Raw genomic sequence first — 11,992 nt, 5'->3', positions numbered from 1 at the left:
AACCGCTTTAAAATAAGAGAGAGCACTTTTTTTTTTTTAATTTATTTATTTAAGAAAAAGAATAAGAAGAGACCGCAGTCACCTACCCCAGAGTAACTCATTGTACGCGGCAAATATACGGCAAGTGAGGTAGTCATTATTTTTTAATATATATTTAATATTTATAATTTTATTTTTTATTAAAAATTTTAAAAAATAAAAATATTTATTTTTTTAAAAAAATTATAAGATTTTATGATCATATTACGATATTCTGTGGTTAAATCATGATTTTTGTAATGTCATGAGTGAGGAAGGGGCATCTTCGTTATTTAAAAATTTTATAAATTTTTAATTATAAAAATATTTTTTTCTCTTTATGATTTTTGAAAGAAAAATTATAGCATCCTGTGTGCAGAAAGTCATAATTTCAAATCATAATATAACCACAAATGTCATAATTTTTTAGAAGATGATGGATTATTTTATCATTCAAAATTTCAAACGAAAAAGCGGAACTGCAGAAATTAAATATGTATTAGAAAATAGTGACTATATAGCTCAATCAGATGAGGTGGTGTATTTTTTCTATACCGCATGTGATATACAAAGAATTTCTCCTTGCCCCTAAATTTGTTTTGACCTCACGTGTGTGAGAACGCTTTTTGATGCATCCCGATCCAACCCAATGCTGGTCTAGACAGGCCTTTTGGCCCATTAACGCATGCATTCCATTTTATATCTCAGTGGATCAGGGACCCTTAATTATACCACTATGGGCCACACTCTCAACCACCATCTCCCGACAAGACCACCCTTGGATTCAAAGAGAAAGGGATTCAAATGGAATCTCCTATTTTGCTCAAATGAAGAAAGAAGGAGAGAGAAAAAAAAGAGAGAGAGAGTTTCTCTCTCTTCCCTCTTCCTCTCACCTTCCTCTTGCTTTCCACTTTCTTTCTCTATTTTCTTTTTAGTTTCTTTCTACTTTCTCTCTATAATATTTTCTATCTCTAAAATCATTTCTCTTTATGAAATTTTTTCTCTCTAAGGTTAGTCCAGTGAAAGACTTTCTTTCGATAATTTTGATCGAGCTTAATGAAAAATCCTGATCCATAAAAATCAGATAGCATGCTAGTATGCATCTTGATTAGATTTAGATGGTAATACCTAGCCCAATTGGGCCTAACCCATGACCCAATCCAACCCCAAAGGAAACAGCCCCAAAAAAATAAATTAATTAATTAAGAACTCCCAAAGGAGTTCTTCTCATTCTTGATTGAGACTCCAATTTTGATCAAGAATCAAAGTCCTTTGGCCTTAAACCCCTCCGATTCCCTCTATATAGAGGATCGTCTACTCCTTTGAAATAGCCATCGGAATCATCAAAGTTCGTTGCTCATTTTCTTGATTTTTCTTGAATATGCCGGTGGTTTGATCTTGTTTTGGCTATCGAAAATCGAGTCAAATCCCAACCAACATTAGGTAAATCTCTTCAACCATCTTTTCCTGTCCCTTCTATGGGTTTTAAGCTTCAATTTTTACCTATTTTCTATCGAAAAAGTTCTTGAAATCCCGACCATGAAGCTCCCATGTTCTCCTATGTTTTATTTTCGATTCTCCATCACTGGTGGACCGTCGTTGGTCACCGAACTTGGCTAGTTGTCGCTTTCGAGGACTGTCCCTCCGATAATGGGGGTTGTCAGCTATGAGGAGGACCTCCCAACTTCGGAAACAAAGGGGAGGATACCTCCCCTGTTCCATTAAGAAAAGAGGAAGAAGAAGAGGACGTGAGTCCTCTGCTTCCAAAAAAAAAAAAAGAAAGAAAAAGAAAGAAGAAAAAAATAGAGAGAGATTCTCTCTCTTCCACCTCTCCTTTCTCCAAGTCTAAATCTCTTTTTTCTCTCTCCAAAAATTTTATTTTCTCTCTTTATTTTCTCTCTCTAAAACTATACTCTCTCTTCTGAATGCTTCTCTAAAAGATTAGTCCAATGAACGACTTCTGTTTGATGATTTTTTATCGAGCTTAGTGAATGATCCTGATCTGCAATTGCTGGACAGCGTGTCGACATCCATCTTAACTAAACTAGACACCTGTAGGTTTTATCATTTATGATTTTTATTAAATTATCTATATACTAATTCGACTATGATTTGATTAAATCACCTTGATTAGATCAATTAGATTGTCGAGCAGTGTCGTCTGATCGATCATGTTCTATCTTATCAATTTTTTCTCCTTTAATATTCTCTCTCTATGTGAGTTATGAATCCAGTGAATCTGTCAAACACCTAATTTTTGATTTAATCCTAAGTAGGATTTTGATTTGAGATTTTATTTTGATTTAATTATGAATTAGAATAAATATAAAAATATAATTTTAAATAATAGGTTATAAAAAATCTCTTTAAAGTTAATCAATCTATTCATTTAGTATTCTATAAAAGATAAGTAATGAACCATCTTTTTAAGATATTTCATAATTAGTTTGAAAGTAAATAATTAATCTTTAAAGTTATGCATGAGTTATAAAACTATATTTTGAATGAAAAATGATTTCTGAAATCATATGATTTATGGAATATGCATATGTTCAATGAAATTATGAAATCCATATGTTATTTTGCAAAAGTATTTGATATGGTTTAGATTTTATGCTCTCAATCTAACTATGTTTATACATTAGTTTTCGATCCTACCAATAAGACTGACACGTTGGTTTTCGATCCTATCAATGGAGGTTATACGTTGGTTTTCGACTCTGCCATGAAAGTTATGCATTGATTTTTGGCCCTATCAATGGAGGTGGTGCATTAGTTTTCAACCGTGTCAATAGGGGTTATATGTTGGCACTCTGATTGAGCTCATTGTTTCTGACCCTGCCATAGGGATAAGTGTGGTCATAGTCAAAGACTATTGAGTTATATATATTTTGACTCAAATTGAATTAATGATTATGTATATGTATGAATATTTAAAAATATTTATTTTATTTAAATAATTTTAAAATATATTTTATGTTCATTCATGGCATTATTTTTTAACATCATATCATATGATAATATTTAGAATGTCTAATTGAGATATTCATTACTTACTGAGCTGTCCATCTCATTAACTCTTTCTTTTATTTTTTGGATTCAAATTTTTAATTACAAATATAACTATTATTTTGAAAGTGAGCTAGAAGGGAGAGTCAACAATATAGATTTATTATAATATTTTTACAAGATTATTATTTGAGGTGTAATTAATATAAGATCTTCAAATATTATTAAAATTTATAAAAGATTAAAGTTGAATTTAGTTAGTTAAATTTTAGACTAAATTGATTATGAATTCTACCGTGATACATTGATATCGATTTTGAAATGCTTTGCATGCTTATAAAAAAAGTTCTTCATAAATATGCAGTGGTTGCCATTATCCTTGACTCACGATCTTGGATCAGGAGTATGACAATTTAATATGGTATCAGAATATAAGTAGATAAACTATGACATATAGAATGATTGTAGGTGGGTAGATACTAGGGATATCGGGGGATAGATTTATGATGGTTGCAGTATAAGTAATCTTCATAATTTTTGACTCAATCCTATAATTATGAATGAAAAGATCACCTTAGAATAATGATTTAGAGGGTTTGATATAGAGGGACTATATGGATTATGTTATGATTAGTTAGATTTTGATCTAAAGTAATTACAAGAGGATCGATCATGAAATTTTATCATGCATGATGATTATTAAGTTGATCACTAATAGTTTGAGTGAATTGCAAGCACAAAGTTGATATGAAAGAATACTGTAATATTATTCTTGATTTTAAAATTAATTATTTACTAGCAAGATAAAGATTTATTAATAAAATTTTTTTTTAAGATTGGACTAAGAAGATCTTTTATGATATATGATTAGAATATTCTTTGAGGTTTATACTAGAATGTGAATCATGTATGAAGCTTGTATATAGAAGAAAATTATAGTTGTGGACATTGTAAAGAAGTTTATTCCTTATTGAAGAAATTGATGATAGTATTTTGGTAGAATTTTTAATTATCATCTTTTGATCTAAATGATAGATCTTATTGATGTCTATTGAAGATTATATGGTATATATATAAAATTTTGATTGAAAAATTATGTATTTAAGTTGATTGAGAGATTTTTTGCTATTATTGTTGAGATTATTAATAAAATCATTGATTGCTATCTTTGAATCAAGATTAAAAAAAAATCTATTCAAAATTTTGGACACATGTGAAATTGCAATTTAGGATTTTGGATTTATGAACTGATCTGAAATTTTTTTACCCTTGTTATTGAGGTTCTTGATAAAATCTAGTATGGTATGGAGAATTTAATTTCGAAATACTTGTATGATTGTTATAGAAGTATTTGATAGATGTTAAAGATCTCGATGGAAGAAACTCTAGAAAAGATGATTGAATCAGTTCTATCTATATGTTTCAATTTAAGTCCTAACTTGACAAAGAATCAGAAGATTTTTCTTATTAATTTTTTTTATAGGATTTGTTTTGAAATTGTCTAATTGAATTGATATGAGAATTAAGATTTAATTTATATTGGATTATAGTAAAACTATATGATGATTTTAAAATATGATATTGGAAATAAGGATTAATCGAGATAGTTGTGTGCCAGGCAAAATTCGAGATGAGAACCAAAAGTTTATCTTTCACTTTATTTAGAATTTAAAATTTTAGATCTTTTCTGACTATAGCATAAAGTAATATTTTGGTCAAAAATATTTTATGAAACTAAAAAAATTTGATGGTTTAAATCAAAGTGCACAGTGGAAGTATTGGTGATTTGGATTATTTTAAGCGAGTCGTAATATTGATTCTTGAGTTTAAAAAAAAAAATTGAAAGATGATAATATGATTTGATATTCCTTATAGAGGAAATTCATTGATAATGCAAAAGATGGTACTTGTGATTCTAGATTACTATGATGTCACTATATGATTTTCACAAGTCTCCTATCTATTATGCTATGAAATTTTTAGCACCTTAAGTCTAGGATGAGTGAACCGTTGATTCTGTTGGAATTTTGAGTTTGGTGCATGCATATGTATTTCAAAATTTTTATTTTTCTAAACACCGTAGTGGAAAATAAGATTAAAATATTTTTAATTTAAATTTTGTATGCATAAAAACATAAAAGTACATGGATCTATTTCATATGCTGAGATTAATATATACTGAAATTCAGATTGTGATCAAATCACATACCTGTTTTGCAATCTCTTTCTTCAAAACTGGATCTGGAAGAGAAGAGACTCTCTATTAGTCACATAAGTATCTAGCCTCTATGAGTATCCACTCGGGATCAGCTTGGAACAGTCCTCTATAATCTAAATTTTGATTCTCCAAAATTCAGCCTGCTGAATCTGAACGAAGCCTGGATCGCGATCAACACTTGATCTTTCTCTTTGATTTTATTTTCTCCTATTCTCTAGAGTTTCTCCTTGCTATGTGCTACTATCAGATGCTAGAAACTAATAAGGAAAAGGCATCCAAAACTCTCTGGGTGTGAAACTCATCGGGACGCACGTCCCAAGGAAGGGGTATATAGAACACCCAAGACAAAAAAAAGGGAGAGGAAGAGAGGGCATGGGGAGAGTTTTTGGGTGTGAGGGACTGCTGGTTTTGATGCTCTAGGGATCTTAGGGGAGGTCTCTTTAAATAGGCATAAGGATTGAATCTTATTCAATCATATAATACAAGTCCTACTTGCATTAGGATTCCTATTAACTTAAGTTATCCAACTTACATTAGGAAGCCTATTAGGTGTCAACTATTGAAGCCCTTGCACCCATAATTAGACACCTTCTTTTGCATCCAAGAGACACATTATATGAAAATCAAAGGTCCTCTAATTAATGGACATGTCCAAACTGATCAAATCAAAGTGGCGCCCTATAATAGCTATCAAGGAGATTTATAAGGCACTTGCACCCTTAATTTATGTGATCCATAACCTTAAACATCCAACAATTGGAGTCTCATGAATCTTATTCATGTAGGTTATTAGCAGGTAATTAAGTTAGAATTAACTTATCAAATAAATAATCCCAATAGAAAGAGAAATTGGGTCCAACCATGTGCTAGCAAGGTTACCATGAATCCAATGAGTTTCTCTAAATCCAATTGATACTTCATAAGCTCAATTACTTATTCCAGACTTAATCCTCTTGTTGTGTAACCTCATAGGTTCAATTCTATCTTATAGTGAGATATACAATGATCTCTATCATCGTATCATTGAAATTCTTTTCAATAGATTAGAATAATTTCACTCTAACTCAACAAGGATTGTTGATCCAGAACAATTCTAGTGAGCTCTCACAATCCACCAGTGACACCTAGCAGTATGTAGTAGCAATCCAGTAGAACTGAAATGAATCTCTAGATGTAGTTAACATGTGATTTAGTCCCTCTATCATGAGTCCCGACTAGATGGTAGGTCATGGATAAATCGTCAAACTTTAATATCAGTCATATGATAGATTGATTAGCTCAAGTCCAGTTGTGACTTCTATGAAAATTTTTTTTCATCAATCACACTGCTGTGACCACAGACTCTTGGACTTAGTCTCTCAAATCTTATAGGACTACTTTTCTCTATCAAGATCGATAGATCCTATCTTGATGCGCACCCCACTCCTACAGTAGACCAACTGTCGCCAACATCCACTACAAAGGCTCATTGAGACCTATGTTTATATGTCAATTAAACTCCAACAGTCTCAATGCGAGTAGCAGTACTATCTCAAGTCAAAAGATCAGTCACACAACTACAGCATCGAGACAATCACTGACGATTGAATGAAAATCCAAGTATTTCTCATATGGTCATGCTCAGTGCCAATTGTTCTCTAACAACCATCTGTACTTGTCGCCTTGTGTCTCTACACAGTAGATTAGAGACCCATCTATCTCGAAGGAAGTGATTTATGCACCAGTCTATCCGGATCTATCATTGCCCTCATGATAATCCTATGATCGGGAGCCTTTAGAAATTAAATACATGTCTCTAATTCTCAACACTTTAAGAATATATATCGAAACTAATTTCATGGACGATTCAAGGATACATTACACTTGAATGAAAAAAAAAAATTTCTTTTATTGATCATATCAATATATTAAGTATAAAATTATGCCCTAGATATATTACAATGTGTTAGCCATATTAGCTTTTAGGATATACATCTAACAATCTCCCACTTGGATTAAAGCCAATTGGCCATAAAATTAAGTCCCATCTTTTCAAGGTGGACTTCCATTTTTGGTTGGCTCAACTGCTTAGTCAGTGGATCTGCCACGTTATCCGCAGAGTCTACTCTTTGTACCTCGATATAAGGTAGATGCGTATATCGGTGCTCTATGTGTTTGGACTTCTGGTGAGACCTTGGCTCCTTAGCAAGTGCTATGATGCCATTGTCTTTGCAGTACTATGTCATGACATGACATCTAGTTCTACAACTAACATTAAAATCAGAATTCATCCTACACATCTATAGCACACTCAGTCTCCATTGATCGATTACTCAGAATCCTTCTAATAAATCAAACAAGAATACACCCTCGAATCGTAACTCAGAATCACCTCCAAAGATCAAGAACAGATCTTTAATCCTTCTTAAGTACTTAAGGATATTCTTCATAGCTATCCAGTGCTCCTCACCTAGATTCGACTGATACATGCTCGTGATACTCACAGCAAGAGCAATATCAGGTTGAGTACATAGCATGGCATACACGAGGCTTCCTATAGTCGAGATGTAAGGAATCCTATTTATGCGCTGCACCTCCTCAAATATGGTCAAACACATCGTCTTGGAGAGACTAATACCATGCCTAAGAGGTAAGAGACCTCTTTTAGAGTTTTTCATACTGAATCTCTTCAGCACCTTCTCTATGTACAGCTTTTGTAACAGGCCAAGCATCCGTTTAGATCTATCCCTATAGATCTTTATTCCGAGAATATAGGATGCTTTTCCTAAGTCTTTTATGGAAAATTTTTTAGACAACCATCTTTTGACTGTGGTCAGTATAAGAATATCATTCCCAATAAGAAGAATGTCATCCATGTACAATACGAGGAAGGTGATCACCCTCTTACTGACCCTCTTGTATACATAAGGTTCCTCTTCATTTTTTGATGAAATCAAATGATTTGATTGTCTCATCAAAATGATGGTTCCAACTCCGAGAAGCCTGTTTTAATCTATATATGGACCTTTGCAGCTTGCAGACTCTGTGATCACCATCACCAGATGTGAAACCCATAGGCTCCTCCATATAGATATCTTCTTCAAGATATCTATTCAGGAAGGCAGTTTTCACATCCATCTGTCAGATTTCATAATCATAGTAAGCTACAACAGCAAGTAAAGTACGGATGGATTTCAGCATGGCTACGGATGAGAAAGTTTTATGATAGCCAATGCCCTCGCACTAGCTATAATCTTTAGCCACAAACCTAGCTTTATATGTCTCTACCTTATCATCGGCATCTATCTTCTTTTTGTAGATCCATTTACATCCAATAGGTACAATACCTTCAGGTGGATCCACTAAAGTTCAGACTTAGTTTGAGTGCAATGAGTCAATTTCTGACTTCATAGCATCTAACTATTTCTCAGAATCGATGTCAGACATCGCCTCGTCAAAGATATTGGGATCATCACCATGACCTCTATCTTCTATAAGGAATATTTTCTTTACTTCCTCCATAAACATACCCATATACCTATCAGGAGGTTGGGAGATCCTGTTAGATCTATGAGGTGGCAGAGAAACATCAACTACTGGCTTATAGACTATGGATTTCTGAGGATCTATAGCTCTAAACTCTTTAGAGACCTTCTCTTCGAGTTCCACTAACCTCCCATTATCACCATCCTGGATAAATTATTTTTTCAGGAACACAGTATTTCGACTCACAATCACATTATGGTCTTATAAAAAGTAGTAGTATCTCATGGATTCTTTTGGGTACCCTATAAAATGAGTTATAATAGATCTATCTTCCAATTTTTCTGCCACCTGTCTCTTGACATAGGCTGGACATCTCACAATCTTAAGATAACCCAGACTTGACTTCTTATCGAACCATATTTCATACGGTGTGGTAGGAACAGACTTCGAAGGAACTTTATTCAACAAGTGAATGAAAGTTAACAAAGCATGTCCCCAAAAAAATAAGGGTAGATCAATGAAGCTCATCATGGACCTGACCATATCCAATAGGATCCTGTTCCTCCTTTCGGATACCCCATTGAGTTGAGGTGTTCTAAGAGGGATCCACTGAGAGACTATGTCGTTGTCCTTAAGATATCTCAAAAATTTTTGACTAAGGTATTCACCTCCTCGATCAAATTGAAGAATCTTAACGGATTTGCCTGTCTGCTTTTCTACTTCATGCCTAAATTTTTTAAACTTTTTAAAGATCTCAGACTTGTGTTTCATGAGATACACATATCCATACCTAGACAAATCATCAGTAAAAATAATGTAGCTGTAACCACCCCTGATCTGCACATCAAATGGCCCACATACATTGGTGTGTACTAGGGCAAGTAATTCTGTGGCCCTTTCCCCATGTCTTATAAAGGATAACTTGACCATTTTTCCTTGAAGGTAAAATTTACAGGCTGAATATAACTTTAGATTAAGAAAGCTAAAGATCCCATCCTTTTTCAGTCTGTTTATCCTGTCCTCTCCAATATGACCTAATCTATGGTGCCACAAGTATTTCTGGTTAATCTCATCTCTGGATCTCTTTTGACCTACGGCACTCACTATTTGCTCGTTTAAGTTCACATTCGCATCAACATGCAAGTGATAAAGACTGTCAATTAAAAGACCTCGTACAATCAATTTATTTTGTAAATAAATAGAACAAAAATTTTTATTAAAACTAATTTCAAAACCTTCTTGTGCTAGTACAGATACGAAAATTAAATTTTAAGTAGCTACAAAAACATAATAATAGTCTTTTAAATCTAATCTAACACCAGACGGTAATCAAAGAGGATAAGTACCAACGACCTCTACAGTAATCTTTGCTCCATTACCGATCCGAAGGATCATATCACCTTTCCTCAACCTCCTACTTTCTATCAGACCCCGCATAGAGGTACATTGAGCACTCGAGCCAGAGTTTAATACCCAACTAGAAGTAAAAAAAAAACTGTAAGGTTAGATTCTATTACGAGCATACCTTTGAAAGGTTTGTCATCCTTTTTGATCTTTAGGCTCTCCAGGTATTTCTAACAGTTCCTCCTCCAGTGGCCTTCAGTATGACAGTGAAAACACTTTCCTTTTACCTCAGCCACCTTTGGACCATCCTTCTTTGGCTTGCTCTCTCTCTTCTATTTTTTTGTGAATTTAATCTTCTTGCTTTCAGTAGACTTTCTCTTAAAAGAAGAAGTCTGCTCCACAGTAAAAATAGTGCCCCTTGAACTCTTTAAGGTACCCTCCGTTATGACCAATATGTTGATAAGTTCGAAAATAGTGCAGTCAAATTTGTTCATATGAAAATTCATGATGAATTGACTATATGAACTAGTAAGAAATTAAAGGATCAGATCCAACTGTAATTCCTTTTGCATATCAAGTCCGAGCTTTTCTAGCTCCTCAATATCCTTGATCACTGTCATACAGTGCTCATAGACAGAATGTCCTTCGCACATCTTCAGGTTGAAGAGTCTCTTGGATACTTCAAAGCATGCAGTACGGCTCTACTCACCATACAACTCTTATAGGTGAGCAATCATAGCCCGGACAGTGGGTATATGCTCATACTGGCTTTGCAACTCGTTTGACATGGACGCCAGCATATAATACTTGACCCGACTGTCTTCATCCATCCACTTCTCAAAAGTAGCTCTCTGCTTAGCAGTAGGACGGTTTGGTAATACAACGGGATCCTGATTGAGAATATGGCTTAACTTTTTTTGAGTTCAGGATAATCCTGAGATTTTTGAACCAGTCTTTATAATTATTACCAGTCAAACGATTAGTTTCAAGGATGCGAGCGAGAAGGCATGATGGTTTAACTACAAGAGTAGATATTCAAGTTAGACTTTTGTACTTAATATTTTAATTTACTTTCGGAGATTTTAAGATGCAAATAACGACTCCCACTAATTTTTAGGATCTCTCCACTTTTTTGAAAAAAAATAAAAACTCTAACACGATAAAGGATTCCTAGTGGGTGCTGCGGTTCCACAGATGACATGCACCTCACTTAACAGTTATTTTTAGGCTCTGATACTACCGTTGAAATTCTGAATTTGGTATATATATATGCGTTTTAAAATTTTTATTTTCTAAACATCATAGTGGAGAATAAGATTAAAATACTTTTAATCAAAATTTTGCATGCATAAAAATATAAAAGCACAAGGATCTATTTCATATGCTAAAATTGATATATATTGAAATTCAGATTGTGATCAAATCACATACCTGTTTCGCAATCTCTTTCTTCAAAACTGGATCTGAAAAAGAAAAGATTCTCTGTTAGCTGCACAAGTGTCCGACCTCTATGAGTATCTACTCGGGATCAGCTTAAAACAGTCCTCTATAATCTGAATTTTAATTCTTTAAAATTCAGTCTGCTGAATCTGAACGAAGCCTGGATAGCGATCAATACTTGATCTTTCTCCTTGATTTTTTTTCTCCTCTTCTCTAAAGTTTCTTCTTGCTATGTACTACTACCAGATGCTAAAAACTAGTAAGGAAGATGTATCCAAACTCTTCTAGGCGTGAAACTCCTTAGGATGCACGTCCCAAGGAAAGGGTGTATAGAACACCCAAGAGAAGAGAAAGGGAGAGGAAGAGAGGGCATGGGGAGAGCCTTTGGGTGTGAGGGGTTGCTGATTTTGATGATCTAGAGACTTTAGGGGAGGTCTCTTTAAATAGGCATAAGGATTGAATTTTATTCAATCATATAATACAAGTCCTACTTACATT

This window comes from Elaeis guineensis, chromosome 14 (assembly GCF_000442705.2).
Source record: "Elaeis guineensis isolate ETL-2024a chromosome 14, EG11, whole genome shotgun sequence".
In the NCBI taxonomy this organism is placed as follows: domain Eukaryota; kingdom Viridiplantae; phylum Streptophyta; class Magnoliopsida; order Arecales; family Arecaceae; genus Elaeis; species Elaeis guineensis.
The sequence above is the reverse complement of the archived record's forward strand: the minus strand, read 5'-3'. Positions refer to the sequence as shown.